This window comes from Leuresthes tenuis, unplaced genomic scaffold (genome assembly GCF_036924035.1).
Source record: "Leuresthes tenuis unplaced genomic scaffold, fLeuTen1.0.hap1 SCAF_21, whole genome shotgun sequence".
Taxonomy (NCBI): domain Eukaryota; kingdom Metazoa; phylum Chordata; class Actinopteri; order Atheriniformes; family Atherinopsidae; genus Leuresthes; species Leuresthes tenuis.
The window spans coordinates 12,840,162-12,865,345 of NW_027325375.1; the positions used below are offsets into that span (position 1 = coordinate 12,840,162).

General features: G+C 41.8%; 1 non-coding gene across 1 annotated transcript; it reads left to right on the plus strand.

Moving 5' to 3' along the window:
- Positions 1–8,241: 8,241 nt before the first annotated feature.
- Positions 8,242–8,355, plus strand: LOC140280638 (U5 spliceosomal RNA). Its single transcript, XR_011909576.1, has one exon. It is a non-coding gene; the product is annotated as a U5 spliceosomal RNA (small nuclear RNA).
- Positions 8,356–25,184: the final 16,829 nt, after the last annotated feature.

Sequence of the window (25,184 nt, forward strand, 5' to 3'; positions counted from 1 at the left end):
GCAGTTTTAACTTGGTTTGAGTGAATGAATTCATTTTATACATAAAATCCGAAATCGTGCAGAACTCATGAAAATAAGCTTATTCTCGGATTCCTAAAACTTTTGATTGGCTCTTTCTTTTACTGCAAAGTACAACGTTGTTTTTTTGTTTAAATATATCGAGACATTGATAAATATGAAGGTAAAAGCCGTTTTAACATAGTTTGAGTGAAGGAATTGATTTTATAGATAAAATCCCAAATCATGCAGAACTCCTCAAAAGGGGCGTATGGCTTAATCACAAGTGTGGTTCTTTCTCATTCAGGGTAGTATGAGGAAGTTTATGCTGGAAATATATGTAGAAATGGGTACATATGAAGGACAAAGCAGTGTTAACTTAGTTTGATTGAAGGAATTCATTTTATAAATAAAATCCCAAATCATGCAGAACGTATGAAAAGAAGCTTATTCTCGGATTCCTGATCCTTCAGTTTTGCTCTTTCTTCTACTGCAAAATACAATGTTGTTCTTTGTTGAAGTCGATCTAGACATTGATAAATATGAAGGAAAAAGCAGTTTTAACTTGGTTTGAGTGAATGAATTCATTTTATACATAAAATCCGAAATCGTGCAGAACTCATGAAAATAAGCTTATTCTCGGATTCCTAAAACTTTTGATTTGCTCTTTCTTTTATTGCAAAGTACAACGTTGTTTTTTTGTTTAAATCTATCGAGACATTGATAAATATGAAGGTAAAAGCCGTTTTAACATAGTTTGAGTGAAGGAATTAATTTTATAGATAAAATCCCAAATCATGCAGAACTCCTCAAAAGGGAGGTATGGCTTAATCACAAGTGTGGCTCTTTCTCATTCAGGGTAATATGAGGAAGTTTATGCTTGAAATATATGTAGAAATGGGTACATATGAAGGACAAAGCAGTGTTAACTTAGTTTGCGTGAAGAAATTCATTTTATACATAAAATCCAAAATCGTGCAGAACTCATGAAAATAAGCTTATTCTCGGATTCCTAAAACTGTTGATTTGCACTTTCTTTTACTGCAAAGTACAACGTTGTTTTTTGTTGAAATCTATCTAGACATTGATAAATACCAGCCGAAACTCTGCTGCCGCTTTTGATAATTTATTATTGGGCATTCTTACCTTTTCTTACCCGCTTTTTACAAATTATGATCTTACATTCACACCTACTTGCAGTCGAACACCTTCTCATCCACTTATGATCATGTGCGGTTGGGCTTTCGCACCTTGTCTTACCCGCTTTTTACAAACTTTAGTCGGACATTCAAACCTTCTTGCAGCTGAACCACCTCCGCTCCCTGTTTTGATCATATATGGTCTGGCAATACTACCTTTTCTTACCGGTTTGTGAGTAATTATGGCTGGACATTCACACCTTCTTGCAGCCGAACACAACCTCTCCCGCTTTTGATGATATATGGTCCGGCATTCTTACCTTTTCTAACACATTTTTCAGCAATTATGGTCGGACATTCACACCTACTCACAGACGAACACCTCCGCTCCCACATTTGACAGTGTATAGTCGGGCATTCTCACCCTTTCTCATCAGCTTTTTGCAAATTATGATCTGATATTCACACCTACTTGCAGTCGAACAGCTCTGCTCCCGCTTTTGATTATGTTTGGTTGGATATTCGAACATTTTCTTAATGCTTTTTACAAACTTTGGTTGGACGTTCACACCGTCTTGCAGCCGAACACCTCCGCTTCCGCTTTTGATGGTGTATAGTTGGGCATTCGAGCCTTTTCTTACCCACCTATTACTTACTATGGTTGGACATTCAAACCTTCTTGTAGCCGAACACATCCGCTCCTGCTTTTGATGATGTATGATTTGGCATTCGCACCTTTTCTTACCCATTTTTCAGTAATTATTGGTCGGACATTCAGACCTTCTTGCACCTGAACACCTCTGCTCCCGCTTTTGATGGTGTATAGTCGGGCTTTCGAGCCTTTTCTTCCCCGATTTTTACAAATTATGGTTGGACATTCAGACCTTGCAGCCGAAAACCTCCGCTCCCTCTTTTGATCATACATTGTCGGGCATTCGCCCCTTGTCTTACACGGTTTTTACAAACTTTAGTCAGACATTCACACCTTGCAGCTGAACCACCTCCATTCCCTGTTTTTATCATGTGTGGTCTGGAAATACTACCTTTTCTTCCCCCGTTTGTGAGTAATTATGGCTGGACATTCACACCTACTTGCAGCCGAAAAACCACCTCTCCCGCTTTTGATGATGTATTGTCCGGCATTCTAGTCTTTTCTATCACATTTTTCAGCAATTATGATCTGACATTCACACCTACTTGCAGTCGAACAACTCTGCTCCCTCTTTTGATTATGTTCGGTTGGATATTCAAACCTTTTCTTAACTGCTTTTTACAAACTATGGTCGGACGTTCACACGTTCTTGTAGCTGAACACCCCCGCTTCCGCTTTTGATGGTATATATTCGGGTATTCGAACCTTCTCTTACCCGCTTTTTACAAACCATGGTTGGACTTTCATACCTTCTTGTAGCTGAACAACTCCACTCCTGCTTTTGATGATTTATGGTTGGACATTCGCATCTTTTCCTACCCATTTTTCAGTAATTATGGGTGGATATTCACATCTTCTTGCAGCTGAACACCTCCTCTCCCGCTAGTGATCATGTAAGGTTTGATATTCGAAAATTTTCTTTCATGTTTTAAAGCAATTATTAATGGACATTCACACCTACTTGCAGCCGAACACAACCTCTCTCGCTTTTGATGATGTATGGACCGGCATTCTTACCTTTTCTAACACATTTTTCAGCAATTATGGTTGGAGAATCACACCTACTCACAGCCGAACAACTCCGCTACCGCATTTGATGGTGTATAGTCGGGATTTCTCACCCTTTCTCATCAGCTTTTTGCAAATTATTCTCTGACATTCACACCTACTTGCAGTCGAACAGCTCTGCTCCCGCTTTTGATTATGTTTGGTTAGATATTCGAACCTTTTCTTAACTGCTTTTTTACAAACTTTGGTCGGACGTTCACACCTTCTTGCAGCCGAACACCTACACGTCCGGTTTTGATAGTGTATATTCGGGCATACGAACCTTTTCTTACCCGCTTTTTACAAACCATGGTCGGACTTTCACACCTTCTCTTAGCTGAACAACTCCGCTCCCTCTTTTGATTGTGTACAGTCGGGTATTTTAACCTTTTCTTACCCGCTTTTTACCAACTATGATCGGACATTCACACCGTCTTACAGCGGAACACCTCCGCTCCCTCTTTCATGGTGTATGTTCGGGTATTCAAACCTTTTCTTACCCGCTTTTTCCAAACTATGGTCGGCTATTCACAGCTTCCTCTCCACCATACTTGTATGGTTGGATATTCACACCCACTTGCATCCGAAGACCTCTGCCCCAAATTTTGTTGATATTTAGTCGGACATTCGCACCTTACCCGCTTTTGGCAAACTATGGCCTTCTTGCAGCCAAACACCTCTGATCTCGCTTTTGATGATGTAAGGTTGGGCATTCAGACCTTGCTTCACCTGCTTTTCACCAAATATAGTCGGACATTCACACCTTCTTGCAGCCGAACACTTCCGCTCCATCTTTTAGTGTTCTATCACACCTTTTTTTCACCGCATTTTATACATTATGGTCGGAAATTTTCAACCACTCTCATCCGAAGACCTCTCCTCCCGCTTTCTTTAATATATTTGAACTTTAGTCGGACATTCAAACCTTCTTGCAGCTGAACCACCTCCGCTCCCTGTTTTGATCATATATGGTCTGGCAATAGTACCTTTTCTTACCCGTTTGTGAGTAATTATGGCTGGACATTCACACCTACTTGCAGCCGAACACAACCTCTCCCGCTTTTGATGATATATGATCCGGCATTCTTACCTTTTCTAACACATTTTTCAGCAATTATGGTCGGACATTCACACCTACTCACAGACGAACACCTCCGCTCCCACATTTGATAGTGTATAGTCGGGCATTCTCACCCTTTCTCAACAGCTTTTTGCAAATTATGATCTGATATTCACACCTACTTGCAGTCAAACAGCTCTGCTCCCGCTTTTGATTATGTTTGGTTGGATATTCGAACATTTTCTTAACTGCTTTTTACAAACTTTGGTCGGACGTTCACACCGTCTTGCAGCCGAACACCTCCGCTTCCGCTTTTGATGGTATATAGTCGGGCATTCGAGCCTTTTCTTACCCGCCTATTACTTACTATGGTTGGACATTCAAACCTTCTTGTAGCTGAACACATCCGCTCCTGCTTTTGATGATGTATGATTTGGCATTCGCACCTTTTCTTACCCATTTTTCAGTAATTTTTGGTTTGACATTCAGACCTTCTTGCACCTGAACACCTCTGCTCCCGCTTTTGATGGTGTATAGTCGGACTTTCGAGCCTTTTCTTCCCCGATTTTTACAAATTGTGGTTGGACATTCAGACCTTGCAGCCGAAAACCTCCGCTCCCTCTTTTGATCATACATTGTCGGGCATTCGCCCCTTGTCTTACACGGTTTTTACAAACTTTAGTCAGACATTCACACCTTGCAGCTGAACCACCTCCATTCCCTGTTTTGATCATGTGTGGTCTGGAAATACTACCTTTTCTTCCCCCGTTTGTGAGTAATTATGGCTGGACATTCACACCTACTTGCAGCCGAAAAACCACCTCTCCCGCTTTTGATGATGTATTGTCCGGCATTCTAGTCTTTTCTATCACATTTTTCAGCAATTATGATCTGACATTCACACCTACTTGCAGTCGAACAGCTCTGCTCCCGCTTTTGATTATGTTTGGTTAGATATTCGAACCTTTTCTTAACTGCTTTTTTACAAACTTTGGTCGGACGTTCACACCTTCTTGCAGCCGAACACCTACGCTTCCGGTTTTGATAGTGTATATTCGGGCATACGAACCTTTTCTTACCCGCTTTTTACAAACCATGGTCGGACTTTCACACCTTCTCTTAGCTGAACAACTCCGCTCCCTCTTTTGATTGTGTACAGTCGGGTATTTTAACCTTTTCTTACCCGCTTTTTACCAACTATGATCGGACATTCACACCGTCTTACAGCGGAACACCTCCGCTCCCTCTTTTGATGATGTATGTTTAGGCATTCGCACCTTTTCTTACCCATTTTTCAGTAATTATGGGTAGACATTCACACCTTCTTGCAGCTGAACACCTCCTCTCCCGCTTATGATCATGTGCAGTTTGATATTCGAAAATTTTCTTTCATGTTTTCTAGCAATTATTGATGGACATTCAGACCGTCTTGCAGCTGAACACCTCCGCTCCCACTTTTGATGGTGTATAGTCGGGCTTTCGAGCCTTTTCTTCCCCGGTTTTTACAAATTATGGTTGGACATTCAGACCTTCTTGTAGCCGAAAACCTCCACTCCCTCTTTTGATCATACATTGTCGGGCATTCGCACCTTTTCTTACCCGCTTTTTACAAACCATGGTCGGACTTTCACACCTTTTAGTAGCCGAACAACTCCGCTCCCGCTATTGATTGTGTACAGTCGGGTATTTTAACCTTTTCTTACCCGCTTTTTACCAACTATGGTTGGACATTCACACCTTCTTACAGCAGAACACCTCCGCTCCCTGTTTTGATTATGTATGGTTTGACATTCGCACCTTCTCTCACCCGCCTTTTACTATGGTCGGCCATTCACAGCTTCCTCTCCACCATACTTGTATGGTGGGATATTCACACCCACTTGCATCCGAAGACCTCCGCCCCCAATTTTGTTGATATTTAGTCGGTCATTCGCACCTTACCCGCTTTTGGCAAACTATGGCCTTCTTGCAGCCAAACACCTCTGATCTCGCTTTTGATGATGTAAGGTTGGGCATTCAGACCTTGCTTCACCTGCTTTTCACCAAATATAGTCGGACATTCACACCTTCTTGCAGCCGAACACTTCCGCTTTTAGTGTTCTATGAGGCATTCACATATTTTTTTTCACCGTATTTTATAGATTATGGTTGGAAATTCTCACCCACTCTCATCCGAAGACCTCTCCTCCCGCTTTTGTTAATATATAGTCGGGCATTCGAACCTTTTCTTACCCGCTTTTTACAAATTATGGTCGAACATTCACACCTACTTGCAGCTGAATACTTCCGCTCCACCTTTTAGGTATGTATGGTTGGCATTTGCACCTCTTTTTATACTGATTGCTGAAGATTAAGTTGTTCTTTCTCAAACTACAAATTTTTTTTAATTGTTGAAACTTGATTTGAAGTGGATAAATAAGGAGGACAAACAGCTTTAAGTCAGGCTGATAGAAGGAATTAATTTTATAGCAAAATCTGTATTTCGTCATATGTCGAGAGATGCTTATTGCTCAAGAAGTTCTTTCTCATTCTACAAAGTACAACGTTGTTTATCGTTGAAACTTGATTAGACATGAATAAATATGAAGGACAAAGCAGTCTTAACTTGGTTTGAGTTAATGAATTCGTTTTATAGGAGAATCCGAATTCGTGCATAACTCATAAAATAGAGCTTATTTTCGGATTCCTGAAGAATGAGTCTGGTTCTTTCTCATAATACAAAGTTTGTTGTTTATTGTTGAAACTTCATCAGAAGTGAAGAAATAAATGAATGCCTATCAACAAATGTGGGATGTAAACTCTAGTGCTTCCTCTAAAATAATTTCCTTTCTCAATTTAGAAATGTGTGTGTGTAAGTCACAACACCCGTGACACCAAAACGGCTTTCTTTTCTCTACACTCTGCACTATGAGTACACACACCAAATCAGAAAGGCTTTTTTCTCTCTTTTCTACATTATGGACTGTGGGGACACAAAACCGCTCTCTCTCTTTTTTTTTTTTTATCGTGTGCCAGGGCGTTGTCTCACGTATTAGATTATGCTTAAGATACGAATGGGTTTATCAGTCACATCAGAATCCATACATACTGATCCTCCCGTAATAAAATGGTCGGATCTTATCAAACACACTTTGTTTCTTGTGACAATCAAGTCAGCGAAACAGCGTATACACGTCAAGACACTGAATCAAGTTTGCCACAAGAACTCATAAGTTTGGCAGTATTGCTCTGCCGTCAGCAATCATACACCCATTTTATTTTCGTGAGACATGTGCAAGCACCTGTTCATCTACTGTTCTATCACTATGAATTAGTGATCTATTATCAATAAGGATACTTCTACAACTACTATCAAAGTATGTCCGGACTTCTTATGTTGTCAGTTGCTATATATGAATAAGTGGGTACCTACTGACAAGCATTAAGCATGTCACACAGCCCAAACATATAACATTTCAGGACACACCACACAGTTAACAACCACAGTGAAGCGTGTCAAAGCCCAAACATGTAACATTCAACAGGACACTTACACAACACATTCAAATCAAACAGTCAGACAACATACAAGAACATATACCCCAGCCGGCATTGCTCCCTGCCTATTTTCGTACAGCACACTATGTGTGCGCACACCTTTATTCACAAACTCTTCAACTTATACTCTTTTACCGAAGCTTTTACAGCTCGATTGGCCGAATACCCTTTGATCCTATTTCGGTGAATTTGACATCTGCCTTACATATAACAGATTAGCGGTTTAGCAGTTTTAATTTAGTTTGAGTGAAGGAATTCATTTTATAGCAAAATCCGAAATCGTGAAGAACTCATGAAAGTAAGCTTATTCTCGGATTCCTGAAACTTTAGATTTGCTCTTTCTTTTACTGCAAAGTACAACGTTGTTTTTTTTGTTTAAATCTTTCTAGACATGGTAAATATTAAGGACAAAGCAGTTTTCACATAGTTTGAGTGAAGGAATTCATTTTATAGATAAAATCCCAAGAGTCTGCTGAGAAAAGAGAGTGAATGCGAAGTAGACTTTAACACGGCTATGGGAGCGAGCCGAGTGTGGGCTAACCGGGAGAATTGCTTGAAAGAAACGCGACACCGAATGAGCGATCAGAACAAAGCCTCAATACGGGATTCTCGTGGTGTTTTTGTTGCTGCCTTGTCTTTTGCACAGAGTAAAGGACAAGGCAGCCATCGAATAGGGCCCGATTGTTCCTAGTTGGTCAGCCGAGGAGCAAGGGGGGGGGGAGCAAGCGTCTCCACCAAGCAAAGCTCACCATGGGGAAGGTGGCTATGCCAACTAGCCTGATGCCCTGCTCCCGCAGTGACGGATAATCGTACTCTGGTTTCTCTTCATAACGTACAAGTCTTTCGCCTTTTACTAAAGATTTCTGTGGAGAGCAGCACTAATGAGTTGTTTCTATTTTTGGCAGGCTTTACCTTTGCGGGTGAAGCCCTTTCTGTCTGTGCAAAAGAAATCTTCTTACTGTGCAGAGTGACTTCTCTGAGTAGAGTCGCCTTACTTGTTGCGACTGTGCCGATGTTCGAAGCTGGAGTGCAAAGTTGTTGCTTGAATGGTGCTTGCTGGAGCGTGCGGGAGTGCAAAGTTATACCATTTAAAAGGGCTGAAGAGTGCTCAGTGCAGCGGGTGGGCGACACTCTGGCCACCTTGAAAACCGAGGTTACATCCACTACCAGGGGCAGCCCAAGTTCTGCCGCAAGTGTGGTGAGCATGGGCACCTGGTTGAGGCTTGTACCAAGGTGTTATGTGGGAAGAGCAGAGAAATTGGGCAAACTTTTGGAGAGTGTCCAAATGGCAGGAAATGTAATCTCTGTGGAGAATTAAATCACCTCTTCAGAGATTGCCCTAAATCTTTTGCCAACAAATTAAAGATGGTAAAGCCACAGTCAAGCCAACAAAGAGAAGGACCAAAGGTGGCAGTTGGTGAACAAAGTGAAGAGGTTGACCCAATAAATTCAAACTTCCCGCCAAAAGCTTGGATTGGAAGTGAGGAGCAAAAAGGGGAGGGGCCTGTAGAGGCCTCACCACTCAGTGTTGAAGTCTGTGAGAATTCACAGGCAGAGGGTGGAGCTACGCTAAATGAGGAGGAAGAGCAGACAGGTGAGTCTAGTGAAGATACTCACCTCCCCGAAGGTCAACAGCCGAAGAGGACGGCATCTGAGCCTCTGATTCCCCAGTGGTATCAGAGAAGAGGGGAAGGGTTAGGTCCCTTTCAGACAGTTCTTCAGTGGAAGAACCTAGAGTCTTCCCCTCCGACTCACCAAATGAGGTCTCCTTTTTAACTTCAGCTCTGCAATCAACCCTCAGGGACTCAAAGTTAAATGCAACATTGCGTCAGAGGCCAACACCGAGAGTCCGAAAAGGAAATATAGATCACCCTACTCACTTTTCACCTAAAGAAATGAAGGAAGAGCTAGTTTCCCAAGAAATAACCTGTGTGTAATTTGTTTTGATAACTTAGAAAAACGAAAATGACATACCTACTTTCCTTTATGCTTTTAATGGTTCTCACCTTCTCAACACTAAATGTGAGAAGTGTGAAATCAAAGACAAGAGCCCAGAGTATTTTATCCTTCTTAGACTCCATAAAATCAGATGTGTTTTTAATACAAGAATGTGGACTACCTTTTTTAAAAAACCATAGACAATGGGAGGAAATGTGGCCCCATTTATCGATATGGAGTGGCTCAAATCAAAATAAAAATGATGGTGTGGCCATTCTAATTAAAAATCCGCATGTTCTGGTGAAAGGTAGCACAGTGGTGAGAGACGGACGGGCACTTTTAGCACACTTGAATTTTATGGGGCAAGACTTTAACCTCTTAAATATTTATGGTTTCAATGGAAAAAATGAAAGGTATGACCTTTTAGAAGATATACAGCTTTACATGCTAGGGCAAGTACCTTTAGTTGTAGGAGGGGATTTTAACTGTATCTTGAGCAGGAAAGATAGAAAAAGAGCAGGGGTAGATTTTAAAGTGGATAAGACTTCGATTTTACTTCAGGGCATATGCAGGGATTTTAAGTTTACTGACTGTTTTAAAACCATGCATCCCAGAGAGGAGGGCTTCACCTGGTTTAGTCATGATGGCACCAGAGCCTCTCGCATTGATTATTTCTTTACTAGAGATTGCCCACCCACTGATGTTAGATTAACCCCTGTTTTCTTTTCAGACCACCTTATGCTCTCCTGCACCCTTTCACCCCCTTCTGGTGTGACGGTAGGAAGTGGTCTGTGGAAACTCAACTGTTCCCTGTTGGAGGATGAAATCATAGTCAGTCAGTACAGGGAATGTTATAAAGAGTGGCAGACCCTTCAAGACCTCTACGAAACACATGCACAATGGTGGGAAATGGTGAAGGAAACGACCCAGACTTTTTTTAAACAGCAAGGTAAACGTAAAAAAAGGAAAGAGAATAGATGTATGATGGGACTACATAAACGCTTACAGCGCTACTTTAAACTAAATCAGTGTGGCATAGACTTTAAAGAAGAAATCAAAGATGTCAAAAAGGAAATGTCAGTTTTAGCAGAAATAAAGAGTAAAGGAATTTTTGTAAGAAGCAGGGAGCAGGAAATTGAGGAAGGTGAAAAAGAAAGAAAGTTATAAATAAAAAGGAGTGTATTCAAAATCTAAAAAGAGAAGATGGGTTTTTAACAAAATCCACACAAGAGATGATTGAAACTGTACATACCTTTTATAGTAACATGTACAAAGAGAAACCAGTGCACTTGGAAACATCGGCAGAAATCTTAAAATTCGTTGACAAAACCGTAAAAGAGAATGCACACTTGACACAGAATTTTACTGCTTTAGAGTTAAAAAAATGCCTAACAGGTTTTAAGAGAAGTCGAGCTCCGGGTTTAGACGGGCTTCCTGCAGAATTCTATCTGACCTATTGGGACCTTTTATCATCAGACATTTTAGATGTTTTTAAAGATTTTGAAAAACTCGACCGACTGCCTGACAGTTTTAGAGTGGGAATAGTGACTCTACTTTATAAAAAAAATGATAAGACTGACCTAAAGAATTGGAGGCCCATCACACTTTTAAACTTTGACTGTAAACTTTTTAGCAAGGTTTTAGCGACACGGATGTCCTCTGTTTTAGAGGAGGTAATTCACCCAGACCAAGCTTGTGCCATCTCAGGGAGACAACTCACCGACAGCCTCGTACTGATTCGAGACATCATTGATTACGCTAGAGACAGAAACACCCGGCTTGTCATCTTAAATTTAGACTTTGAAAAAGCATTTGATCGGGTCTCGCATCAATATCTCTTTCAGGTGTTGCAGCCATCGAAAAGGGCCCGATTGTTCCTACTTGGTGAGCTTTGCTTGGTTGAGACGCTTGCCCCCCCCCCCTGCTCCTCGGCTGACCAAGTAGAAACAATCTATTCGATGGCTGCCTTGTCTTTTACTCTGTGCAAAAGACAAGGCAGCCACAAACACCACGGGAACACTGTATTGGGGGAGAATTTCCAACCATAATCTATAAAATACGGTGAGAAAAAATATGTGAATGCCTCATAGAACACTAAAAGCGGAAGTGTTCGGCTGCAAGAAGGTGTGAATGTCCGACTATATTTGGTGAAAAGCAGGTGAAGCAAGGTCTGAATGCCCAACCTTACATCATCAAAAGCGAGATCAGAGGTGTTTGGCTGCAAGAAGGCCATAGTTTGCCAAAAGCGGGTAAGGTGCGAATGACCGACTAAATATCAACAAAAGTGGGGGCGGAGGTCTTCGGATGCAAGTGGGTGTGAATATCCCACCATACAAGTATGGTGGAGAGGAAGCTGTGAATGGCCGACCATAGTAAAAGGCGGGTGAGAGAAGGTGCGAATGTCAAACCATACATAATCAAAACAGGGAGCGGAGGTGTTCTGCTGTAAGAAGGTGTGAATGTCCAACCATAGTTGGTAAAAAGCGGGTAAGAAAAGGTTAAAATACCCGACTGTACACAATCAATAGCGGGAGCGGAGTTGTTCGGCTACTAAAAGGTGTGAAAGTCCGACCATGGTTTGTAAAAAGCAGGTAAGAAAAGGTGCGAATGCCCGACAATGTATGATCAAAAGAGGGAGTGGAGGTTTTCGGCTGCAAGAAGGTCTGAATGTCCAACCATAATTTGTAAAAACCGGGGAAGAAAAGGCTCGAAAGCCCGACTATACACCATCAAAAGTGGGAGCGGAGGTGTTCAGCTGCAAGACGGTCTGAATGTCCATCAATAATTGCTAGAAAACATGAAAGAAAATTTTCGAATATCAAACTGCACATGATCATAAGCGGGAGAGGAGGTGTTCAGCTGCAAGAAGGTGTGAATGTCTACCCATAATTACTGAAAAATGGGTAAGAAAATGTGCGAATGCCTAACCATACATCATCAAAAGAGGGAGCGGAGGTGTTCCGCTGTAAGACGGTGTGAATGTCCGACCATAGATGGTAAAAAGCGGGTAAGAAAAGGTTAAATTACCCGACTGTACACAATCAAAAGAGGGAGCGGAGTTGTTCAGCTAAGAGAAGGTGTGAAAGTCCGACCTTGGTTTGTAAAAAGCGGGTAAGAAAAGGTTCGTATGCCCGAATATACACCATCAAAAGCGGAAGCGGAGGTGTTCGGCTGCAAGATATTGTGAACGTCCGACCAAAGTTTGTAAAAAGCAGTTAAGAAAAGGTTAGAATATCTAACCAAACATAATCAAAAGCGGGAGCAGAGCTGTTCGACTGGAAGTAGGTGTGAATGTCAGATCATAATTTGCAAAAAGCTGATGAGAAAGGGTGAGAATGCCCGACTATACACCATCAAATGCGGTAGCGGAGTTGTTCGGCTGTGAGTAGGTGTGAATCTCCAACCATAATTGCTGAAAAATGTGTTAGAAAAGGTAAAAATGCCGGTCCATACATAATCAAAATCGGGAGAGGTGGTGTTCAGCTGCAAGAAGGTCTAAATGTCCATCAATAATTGCTAGAAAACATGAAAGAAAATTTTCGAAAATCAAACCACACATGATCATAAGTGGGAGAGGAGGTGTTCAGCTGCAAGAAGGTGTGAATGTCCACCCATAATACCTGAAAAATGGGTAAAAAAAAGGTGCGAATGCCCAACCATACATCATCAAAAGCAGGAGTGCATGTGTTCGGCTACAAGAAGGTGTGAACGTCCAACCAAAGTTTGTAAAAAGCAGTTAAGAAAAGGTTCGAATATCCAACCATACATAATCAAAAGCGGGAGCAGAGCTGTTCGACTGCAAGTAGGTGTGAATGTCAGATCATAATTTGCAAAAAGCTGATGAGAAAGGGTGAGAATGCCCGACTATACACCATCAAATGCGGTAGCGGAGTTGTTCGGCTGTGAGTAGGTGTGAATCTCCAACCATAATTGCTGAAAAATGTGTTAGAAAAGGTAAAAATGCCGGTCCATACATAATCAAAATCGGGAGAGGTGGTGTTCAACTGCAAGAAGGTCTAAATGTCCATCAATAATTGCTAGAAAACATGAAAGAAAATTTTCGAAAATCAAACCACACATGATCATAAGTGGGAGAGGAGGTGTTCAGCTGCAAGAAGGTGTGAATGTCCACCCATAATTACTGAAAAATGGGTAAGAAAAGGTGCGAATACCTAACCATACATCATCAAAAGAGGGAGCGGAGGTGTTCCGCTGTAAGACGGTGTGAATGTCCGACCATAGATGGTAAAAGCGGGTAAGAAAAGGTTAAATTACCCGACTGTACACAATCAAAAGAGGGAGCGGAGTTGTTCAGCTAAGAGAAGGTGTGAAAGTCCGACCTTGGTTTGTAAAAAGCGGGTAAGAAAAGGTTCGTATGCCCGAATATACACCATCAAAAGCGGAAGCGGAGTTGTTCGGCTGTGAGTAGGTGTGAATCTCCGACCATAATTGCTGAAAAATGTGTTAGAAAAGGTAAAAATGCCGGTCCATACATAATCAAAATCGGGAGAGGGGGTTTTCAGCTGCAAGAAGGTGTGAATGTCCACCCATAATACCTGAAAAGTGGGTAAAAAAAAAGGTGCGAATGCCCAACCATACATCATCAAAAGCAGGAGTGCATGTGTTCGGCTACAAGAAGGTGTGAACGTCCAACAAAAGTTTGTAAAAAGCAGTTAAGAAAAGGTTCGAATATCCAACCATACATAATCAAAAGCGGGAGCAGAGCTGTTCGACTGCAAGTAGGTGTGAATGTCAGATCATAATTTGCAAAAAGCTGATGAGAAAGGGTGAGAATGCCCGACTATACACCATCAAATGCGGGAGCGGAGTTGTTCGGCTGTGAGTAGGTGTGAATCTCCGACCATAATTGCTGAAAAATGTGTTAGAAAAGGTAAGAATGCCGGTCCATACATCATCAAAAGCGAGAGAGGTTGTGTTCGGCTGCAAGTAGGTGTGAATGTCCAGCCATAATTACTCACAAACGGGTAAGAAAAGGTAGTATTGCCAGACCATATATGATCAAAACAGGGAGCGGAGGTGGTTCAGCAGCAAGAAGGTTTGAATGCCCGACTAAAGTTCAAATATATTAACAAAAGCGGGAGGAGAGGTCTTCGGATGAGAGTGGTTGAAAATTTCCAACCATAATGTATAAAATGCGGTGAAAAAAAGGTGTGATAGAACACTAAAAGGTGGAGCGGAAGTGTTCGGCTGCAAGAAGGTGTGAATGTCCGACTATATTTGGTGAAAAGCAGGTGAAGCAAGGTCTGAATGCCCAACCTTACATCATCAAAAGCGAGATCAGAGGTGTTTGGCTGCAAGAAGGCCATAGTTTGCCAAAAGCGGGTAAGGTGCGAATGTCCGACTAAATATCAACAAAATTTGGGGCGGAGGTCTTCGGATGCAAGTGGGTGTGAATGTCCGACTATATTTGGTGAAAAGCAGGTGAAGCAAGGTCTGAATGCCCAACCTTACATCATCAAAAGCGAGATCAGAGGTGTTTGGCTGCAAGAAGGCCATAGTTTGCCAAAAGCGGGTAAGGTGCGAATGACCGACTAAATATCAACAAAAGTGGGGGCGGAGGTCTTCGGATGCAAGTGGGTGTGAATATCCCACCATACAAGTATGGTGGAGAGGAAGCTGTGAATGGCCGACCATAGTAAAAGGCGGGTGAGAGAAGGTGCGAATGTCAAACCATACATAATCAAAACAGGGAGCGGAGGTGTTCTGCTGTAAGAAGGTGTGAATGTCCAACCATAGTTGGTAAAAAGCGGGTAAGAAAAGGTTAAAATACCCGACTGTACACACTCAATAGCGGAAGCGGAGTTGTTCGGCTAATAAAAGGTGTGAAAGTCCGACCATGGTTTGTAAAAAGCGGGTAAGAAAGGGTGCGAATGCACGACAATGTATGATCAAAAGAGGGAGTGGAGGTTTTCGGCTGCAAGAAGGTCTGAATGTCCAACCATAATTTGTAAAAACCGGGGAAGAAAAGGCTCGAAAACCCGACTATACACCATCAAAAGTGGGAGCGGAGGTGTTCAGCTGCAAGACGGTCTGAATGTCCATCAATAATTGCTAGAAAACATGAAAGAAAATTTTCGAATATCAAAATGCACATGATCATAAGCGGGAGAGGAGGTGTTCAGCTGCAAGAAGGTGTGAATGTCTACCCATAATTACTGAAAAATGGGTAAGAAAAGGTGCGAATGCCTAACCATACATCATCAAAAGAGGGAGCGGAGGTGTTCCGCTGTAAGACGGTGTGAATGTCCGACCATAGATGGTAAAAAGCGGGTAAGAAAAGGTTAAATTACCCGACTGTACACAATTAAAAGAGGGAGCGGAGTTGTTCAGCTAAGAGAAGGTGTGAAAGTCCGACCTTGGTTTGTAAAAAGCGGGTAAGAAAAGGTTCGTATGCCCGAATATACACCATCAATAGCGGAAGCGGAGGTGTTCGGCTGCAATATATTGTGAACGTCCGACCAAAGTTTGTAAAAAGCAGTTAAGAAAAGGTTCGAATATCTAACCAAACATAATCAAAAGCGGGAGCAGAGCTGTTCGACTGGAAGTAGGTGTGAATGTCAGATCATAATTTGCAATAAGCTGATGAGAAAGGGTGAGAATGCCCGACTATAAACCATCAAATGCGGTAGCGGAGTTGTTCGGCTGTGAGTAGGTGTGAATCTCCAACCATAATTGCTGAAAAATGTGTTAGAAAAGGTAAGAATGCCGGTCCATACATCATCAAAAGCGAGAGAGGTTGTGTTCGGCTGCAAGTAGGTGTGAATGTCCAGCCATAATTACTCACAAACGGGTAAGAAAAGGTAGTATTGCCAGACCATATATGATCAAAACAGGGAGCGGAGGTGGTTCAGCAGCAAGAAGGTTTGAATGCCCGACTAAAGTTCAAATATATTAACAAAAGCGGGAGGAGAGGTCTTCGGATGAGAGTGGTTGAAAATTTCCAACCATAATGTATAAAATGCGGTGAAAAAAAGGTGTGATAGAACACTAAAAGGTGGAGCGGAAGTGTTCGGCTGCAAGAAGGTGTGAATGTCCGACTATATTTGGTGAAAAGCAGGTGAAGCAAGGTCTGAATGCCCAACCTTACATCATCAAAAGCGAGATCAGAGGTGTTTGGCTGCAAGAAGGCCATAGTTTGCCAAAAGCGGGTAAGGTGCGAATGTCCGACTAAATATCAACAAAATTTGGGGCGGAGGTCTTCGGATGCAAGTGGGTGTGAATGTCCGACTATATTTGGTGAAAAGCAGGTGAAGCAAGGTCTGAATGCCCAACCTTACATCATCAAAAGCGAGATCAGAGGTGTTTGGCTGCAAGAAGGCCATAGTTTGCCAAAAGCGGGTAAGGTGCGAATGACCGACTAAATATCAACAAAAGTGGGGGCGGAGGTCTTCGGATGCAAGTGGGTGTGAATATCCCACCATACAAGTATGGTGGAGAGGAAGCTGTGAATGGCCGACCATAGTAAAAGGCGGGTGAGAGAAGGTGCGAATGTCAAACCATACATAATCAAAACAGGGAGCGGAGGTGTTCTGCTGTAAGAAGGTGTGAATGTCCAACCATAGTTGGTAAAAAGCGGGTAAGAAAAGGTTAAAATACCCGACTGTACACAATCAATAGCGGGAGCGGAGTTGTTCGGCTAATAAAAGGTGTGAAAGTCCGACCATGGTTTGTAAAAAGCGGGTAAGAAAAGGTGCGAATGCCCGACAATGTATGATCAAAAGAGGGAGTGGAGGTTTTCGGCTGCAAGAAGGTCTGAATGTCCAACCATAATTTGTAAAAACTGGGGAAGAAAAGGCTCGAAAGCCCGACTATACACCATCAAAAGTGGGAGCGGAGGTGTTCAGCTTCAAGACGGTCTGAATGTCCATCAATAATTGCTAGAAAACATGAAATAAAATTTTCGAATATCAAACTGCACATGATCATAAGCGGGAGAGAAGGTGTTCAGCTGCAAGAAGTTGTGAATGTCTACCCATAATTACTGAAAAATGGGTAAGAAAAGGTGCGAATGCCTAACCATACATCATCAAAAGAGGGAGCGGAGGTGTTCCGCTGTAAGACGGTGTGAATGTCCGACCATAGATGGTAAAAAGCGGGTAAGAAAAGGTTAAATTACCCGACTGTACACAATCAAAAGAGGGAGCGGAGTTTTTCAGCTAAGAGAAGGTGTGAAAGTCCGACCTTGGTTTGTAAAAAGCGGGTAAGAAAAGGTTCGTATGCCCGAATATACACCATCAAAAGCGGAAGCGGAGGTGTTCGGCTGCAAGAAATTGTGAACGTCCGACCAAAGTTTGTAAAAAGCAGTTAAGAAAAGGTTCGAATATCTAACCAAACATAAGAATGAGTCTTTTCCGCTGTAGAATGCCCGACTATAGACCATCAAATGCGGGAGCGGAGGTGTTCGGCTCTGAGTAGGTGTGAATGTCCGACCATAATTGCTAAAGAATGTGTTAGAAAAGGTAAGAATGCTGGACCATACATCATCAAAAGCGGTAGAGGTGGTGTTCGGCTGCAAAAAGGTGTGACTGTTCGACTAAAGTTTGTAAAAAGTGGGTAAGACAAGGTGCGAATGCCTGACAATGTATGATCAAAAGCAGGAGCGGAGGTGTTCAGCTGCAAGAAGGTCTACATGTCCATCAATAATTGCTAGAAAACATGAAAGAAACTTTTCGAAAATCAAACCGCACATGATCATAAGTGGGATAGGAGGTGTTCAGCTGCGAGGTGTGAATGTCCACCCATAATTCCTGAAAAATGGGCAAAAAAAAGGTGTGAATGCCCAACCATACATCATCAAAAGCAGGAGTGGAAGTGTTCGGCTACAAGAAGGTGTGAACGTCCAACCAAAATATGTAAAAAGAAGTGAAGAAAAGGTTCGAATATCCAACCAAACATAATCAAAAGCGGGAGCAGAGCTGTTCGACTGCAAGTAGGTGTGAATGTCAGATCATAATTTGCAAAAAGCTGATGAGAAAGGGTGAGAATGCCCGACTATACATCATCAAATGCGGGAGCGGAGTTGTTCGGCTGTGAGTAGGTGTGAATCTCCGACCATAATTGCTGAAAAATGTGTTAGAAAAGGTAAAAATGCCGGTCCATACATCATCAAAAGCGAGAGAGGTTGTGTTCGACTGCAAGTAGGTGTGAATGTCCAGCCATAATTACTCACAAACGGGTAAGAAAAGGTAGTATTGCCAGACCATATATCATCAAAACAGGGAGCGGAGGTGGTTCAGCTGCAAGAAGGTTTGAATGTCAAACTAAAGTTCAAATATATTAACAAAAGCGGGAGGAGAGGTCTTCGGATGAAAGTGGTTGAAAATTTCCGACCATAATGTATAAAATGCGGTGAAAAAAAAAGGTGTGATAGAACACTAAAAGGTGGAGCGGAAGTGTTCGGCTGCAAGAAGGTGTGAATGTCCGACTATATTTGGTGAAAAGCAGGTGAAGCAAGGTCTGAATGCCAAACCTTACATCATCAAAAGCAAGATCAGAGTTGTTTGGCTGCAAGAAGGCCATAGTTTGCCAAAAGCGGGTAAGGTGCGAATGTCCGACTAAATATCAACAAAATTTGGGGCGGAGGTTTTCGGATGCAAGTGGGTGTGAATATCCAACTATACAAGTATGGTGGAGAGGAAGCTGTGAATAGCCGACCATAGTTTGGAAAAAGCGGGTAAGAAAAGGTTTGAATACCCGAACATACACCATCAAAAGAGGGAGCGGAGGTGTTCCGCTGTACGAAGGTGTGAATGTCTGACCATACTTGGTAAAAAGCGGGTAAGAAAAGGTTAAAAAACCCGACTGTACACAATCAATAGCGGGAGCGGATGTGTTCGGCTACAAGAAGGTGTGACAGTCCGACCATGGTTTGTAAAAAGCGGGTAAGAAAAGGTGCGAATGTCCGACAATGTATGATCAAAAGAGAGAGCGGAGGTTTTCGGATACACGAAGGTTTGAATGTCCTACCATAGTTTGTAAAAAGCAGGTAAGAAAAGGTTCGAATGCCCGACTATACACCATAAAAAGCGGGAGCAGAGGTGTTCCGCTGTAAGACGGTGTGAATGTCCGACCATAGTTGGTAAAAAGCGGGTAAGAAAAGGTTAAAATACCCAACTGTACACAATCAATAGCGGGAGCGGAGTTGTTCGGCTACAAGAAGGTGTGAAAGTCCGACCATGGTTTGTAAAAAGCGGGTAAGAAAAGGTTCGAATATCCAACCAAACATAATCAAAAGCGGGAGCAGAGCTGTTCGACTGCAAGTAGGTGTGAATGTCCAGCCATAATTACTCACAAACGGGGGAAGAAAAGGTAGTATTGCAAGACCATACATGATCAAAACAGGGAGCGGAGGTTCAGCTGCAAGGTGTGAATGTCTGACTATAGTTTGTAAAAACCGGGTAAGAAAAGGCTCGAAAGCCCGACTATACATCAATAAAAGCGGGAGCGGAGGTGTTCAGCTGCAAGAAGGTGTGAATGTTCGACTAAAGTTTGTAAAAAGCTGGTAAGACAAGGAGCGATGTCCCGACATTGTATGATCAAAAGCGGGAGCGGAGGTGTCCAGCTGTGAGTAGGTGTGAATGTCCAACCATAATTGCTGAAAAATATGTTAGAAAAGGTAAGAATACTGGACCATACATCATCAAAAGCGGGAGAGGTGGTGTTCGGCTGCAAGAAGGTGTGAAAGTCCGACAATGGTTTGTAAAAAGCGGGTAAAAAAAAGGTTCGAATGCCCGAATATACATCATCAAAAGCGGAAGCGGAGGTGTTCGGATGCAAGAAGGTGTGAACGTCCGACCAAAGTTTGTAAAAAGCAGTGAAAAGCGAGAAAAAGCATGTCGTGAGTTCTGCATGATTTGGGATTTTGCTTATAAAATGCATTACTTCACTCAAACTATGTTAAAACTGATTTGTCCTTCATATTTACCATGTCTAGAAATATTTAAACAAAAAAACAACATTGTACTTTGCAGTAAAAGAAAGAGCAAATCTAAAGTTTCAGGAATCCGAGTATAAGCCTGCTTTCATGAGTTCTGCACGATTTAGGATTTTGCTATAAAATGAATTGCTTTGCTCAAACCAAGTTAAAACTGCTTTGTCCTTCCATATTCATCAATGTCTAGATCGACTTCTACAAAGAAAAACATTGGACTTTGCAGTAGAAGAAGTTGAAATCCATCTACACATTGATAAATATGAAGGACAAAGCAGTTCCCACTTGCCCATAAGAAAATAAGCTTATTCTCTTTCTTCTACTGCAAAATACAATGTTGTTCTTTGTTGAAGTCGATCTAGACAAATATGATAAATATGAAGGAAAAGGCAGTTTTAACTTGGTTTGAGTGAATGAATTCATTTTATACATAAAATCCGAAATCGTGCAGAACTCATGAAAATAAGCTTATTCTCGGATTCCTAAAACTTTTGATTGGCTCTTTCTTTTACTGCAAAGTACAACGTTGTTTTTTTGTTTAAATATATCGAGACATTGATAAATATGAAGGTAAAAGCCGTTTTAACATAGTTTGAGTGAAGGAATTGATTTTATAGATAAAATCCCAAATCATGCAGAACTCCTCAAAAGGGGCGTATGGCTTAATCACAAGTGTGGTTCTTTCTCATTCAGGGTAGTATGAGGAAGTTTATGCTGGAAATATATGTAGAAATGGGTACATATGAAGGACAAAGCAGTGTTAACTTAGTTTGATTGAAGGAATTCATTTTATAAATAAAATCCCAAATCATGCAGAACGTATGAAAAGAAGCTTATTCTCGGATTCCTGATCCTTCAGTTTTGCTCTTTCTTCTACTGCAAAATACAATGTTGTTCTTTGTTGAAGTCGATCTAGACATTGATAAATATGAAGGAAAAAGCAGTTTTAACTTGGTTTGAGTGAATGAATTCATTTTATACATAAAATCCGAAATCGTGCAGAACTCATGAAAATAAGCTTATTCTCGGATTCCTAAAACTTTTGATTTGCTCTTTCTTTTATTGCAAAGTACAACGTTGTTTTTTTGTTTAAATCTATCGAGACATTGATAAATATGAAGGTAAAAGCCGTTTTAACATAGTTTGAGTGAAGGAATTAATTTTATAGATAAAATCCCAAATCATGCAGAACTCCTCAAAAGGGAGGTATGGCTTAATCACAAGTGTGGCTCTTTCTCATTCAGGGTAATATGAGGAAGTTTATGCTTGAAATATATGTAGAAATGGGTACATATGAAGGACAAAGCAGTGTTAACTTAGTTTGCGTGAAGAAATTCATTTTATACATAAAATCCAAAATCGTGCAGAACTCATGAAAATAAGCTTATTCTCGGATTCCTAAAACTGTTGATTTGCACTTTCTTTTACTGCAAAGTACAACGTTGTTTTTTGTTGAAATCTATCTAGACATTGATAAATACCAGCCGAAACTCTGCTGCCGCTTTTGATAATTTATTATTGGGCATTCTTACCTTTTCTTACCCGCTTTTTACAAATTATGATCTTACATTCACACCTACTTGCAGTCGAACACCTTCTCATCCACTTATGATCATGTGCGGTTGGGCTTTCGCACCTTGTCTTACCCGCTTTTTACAAACTTTAGTCGGACATTCAAACCTTCTTGCAGCTGAACCACCTCCGCTCCCTGTTTTGATCATATATGGTCTGGCAATACTACCTTTTCTTACCGGTTTGTGAGTAATTATGGCTGGACATTCACACCTTCTTGCAGCCGAACACAACCTCTCCCGCTTTTGATGATATATGGTCCGGCATTCTTACCTTTTCTAACACATTTTTCAGCAATTATGGTCGGACATTCACACCTACTCACAGACGAACACCTCCGCTCCCACATTTGACAGTGTATAGTCGGGCATTCTCACCCTTTCTCATCAGCTTTTTGCAAATTATGATCTGATATTCACACCTACTTGCAGTCGAACAGCTCTGCTCCCGCTTTTGATTATGTTTGGTTGGATATTCGAACATTTTCTTAATGCTTTTTACAAACTTTGGTTGGACGTTCACACCGTCTTGCAGCCGAACACCTCCGCTTCCGCTTTTGATGGTGTATAGTTGGGCATTCGAGCCTTTTCTTACCCACCTATTACTTACTATGGTTGGACATTCAAACCTTCTTGTAGCCGAACACATCCGCTCCTGCTTTTGATGATGTATGATTTGGCATTCGCACCTTTTCTTACCCATTTTTCAGTAATTATTGGTCGGACATTCAGACCTTCTTGCACCTGAACACCTCTGCTCCCGCTTTTGATGGTGTATAGTCGGGCTTTCGAGCCTTTTCTTCCCCGATTTTTACAAATTATGGTTGGACATTCAGACCTTGCAGCCGAAAACCTCCGCTCCCTCTTTTGATCATACATTGTCGGGCATTCGCCCCTTGTCTTACACGGTTTTTACAAACTTTAGTCAGACATTCACACCTTGCAGCTGAACCACCTCCATTCCCTGTTTTTATCATGTGTGGTCTGGAAATACTACCTTTTCTTCCCCCGTTTGTGAGTAATTATGGCTGGACATTCACACCTACTTGCAGCCGAAAAACCACCTCTCCCGCTTTTGATGATGTATTGTCCGGCATTCTAGTCTTTTCTATCACATTTTTCAGCAATTATGATCTGACATTCACACCTACTTGCAGTCGAACAACTCTGCTCCCTCTTTTGATTATGTTCGGTTGGATATTCAAACCTTTTCTTAACTGCTTTTTACAAACTATGGTCGGACGTTCACACGTTCTTGTAGCTGAACACCCCCGCTTCCGCTTTTGATGGTATATATTCGGGTATTCGAACCTTCTCTTACCCGCTTTTTACAAACCATGGTTGGACTTTCATACCTTCTTGTAGCTGAACAACTCCACTCCTGCTTTTGATGATTTATGGTTGGACATTCGCATCTTTTCCTACCCATTTTTCAGTAATTATGGGTGGATATTCACATCTTCTTGCAGCTGAACACCTCCTCTCCCGCTAGTGATCATGTAAGGTTTGATATTCGAAAATTTTCTTTCATGTTTTAAAGCAATTATTAATGGACATTCACACCTACTTGCAGCCGAACACAACCTCTCTCGCTTTTGATGATGTATGGACCGGCATTCTTACCTTTTCTAACACATTTTTCAGCAATTATGGTTGGAGAATCACACCTACTCACAGCCGAACAACTCCGCTACCGCATTTGATGGTGTATAGTCGGGATTTCTCACCCTTTCTCATCAGCTTTTTGCAAATTATTCTCTGACATTCACACCTACTTGCAGTCGAACAGCTCTGCTCCCGCTTTTGATTATGTTTGGTTAGATATTCGAACCTTTTCTTAACTGCTTTTTTACAAACTTTGGTCGGACGTTCACACCTTCTTGCAGCCGAACACCTACACGTCCGGTTTTGATAGTGTATATTCGGGCATACGAACCTTTTCTTACCCGCTTTTTACAAACCATGGTCGGACTTTCACACCTTCTCTTAGCTGAACAACTCCGCTCCCTCTTTTGATTGTGTACAGTCGGGTATTTTAACCTTTTCTTACCCGCTTTTTACCAACTATGATCGGACATTCACACCGTCTTACAGCGGAACACCTCCGCTCCCTCTTTCATGGTGTATGTTCGGGTATTCAAACCTTTTCTTACCCGCTTTTTCCAAACTATGGTCGGCTATTCACAGCTTCCTCTCCACCATACTTGTATGGTTGGATATTCACACCCACTTGCATCCGAAGACCTCTGCCCCAAATTTTGTTGATATTTAGTCGGACATTCGCACCTTACCCGCTTTTGGCAAACTATGGCCTTCTTGCAGCCAAACACCTCTGATCTCGCTTTTGATGATGTAAGGTTGGGCATTCAGACCTTGCTTCACCTGCTTTTCACCAAATATAGTCGGACATTCACACCTTCTTGCAGCCGAACACTTCCGCTCCATCTTTTAGTGTTCTATCACACCTTTTTTTCACCGCATTTTATACATTATGGTCGGAAATTTTCAACCACTCTCATCCGAAGACCTCTCCTCCCGCTTTCTTTAATATATTTGAACTTTAGTCGGACATTCAAACCTTCTTGCAGCTGAACCACCTCCGCTCCCTGTTTTGATCATATATGGTCTGGCAATAGTACCTTTTCTTACCCGTTTGTGAGTAATTATGGCTGGACATTCACACCTACTTGCAGCCGAACACAACCTCTCCCGCTTTTGATGATATATGATCCGGCATTCTTACCTTTTCTAACACATTTTTCAGCAATTATGGTCGGACATTCACACCTACTCACAGACGAACACCTCCGCTCCCACATTTGATAGTGTATAGTCGGGCATTCTCACCCTTTCTCAACAGCTTTTTGCAAATTATGATCTGATATTCACACCTACTTGCAGTCAAACAGCTCTGCTCCCGCTTTTGATTATGTTTGGTTGGATATTCGAACATTTTCTTAACTGCTTTTTACAAACTTTGGTCGGACGTTCACACCGTCTTGCAGCCGAACACCTCCGCTTCCGCTTTTGATGGTATATAGTCGGGCATTCGAGCCTTTTCTTACCCGCCTATTACTTACTATGGTTGGACATTCAAACCTTCTTGTAGCTGAACACATCCGCTCCTGCTTTTGATGATGTATGATTTGGCATTCGCACCTTTTCTTACCCATTTTTCAGTAATTTTTGGTTTGACATTCAGACCTTCTTGCACCTGAACACCTCTGCTCCCGCTTTTGATGGTGTATAGTCGGACTTTCGAGCCTTTTCTTCCCCGATTTTTACAAATTGT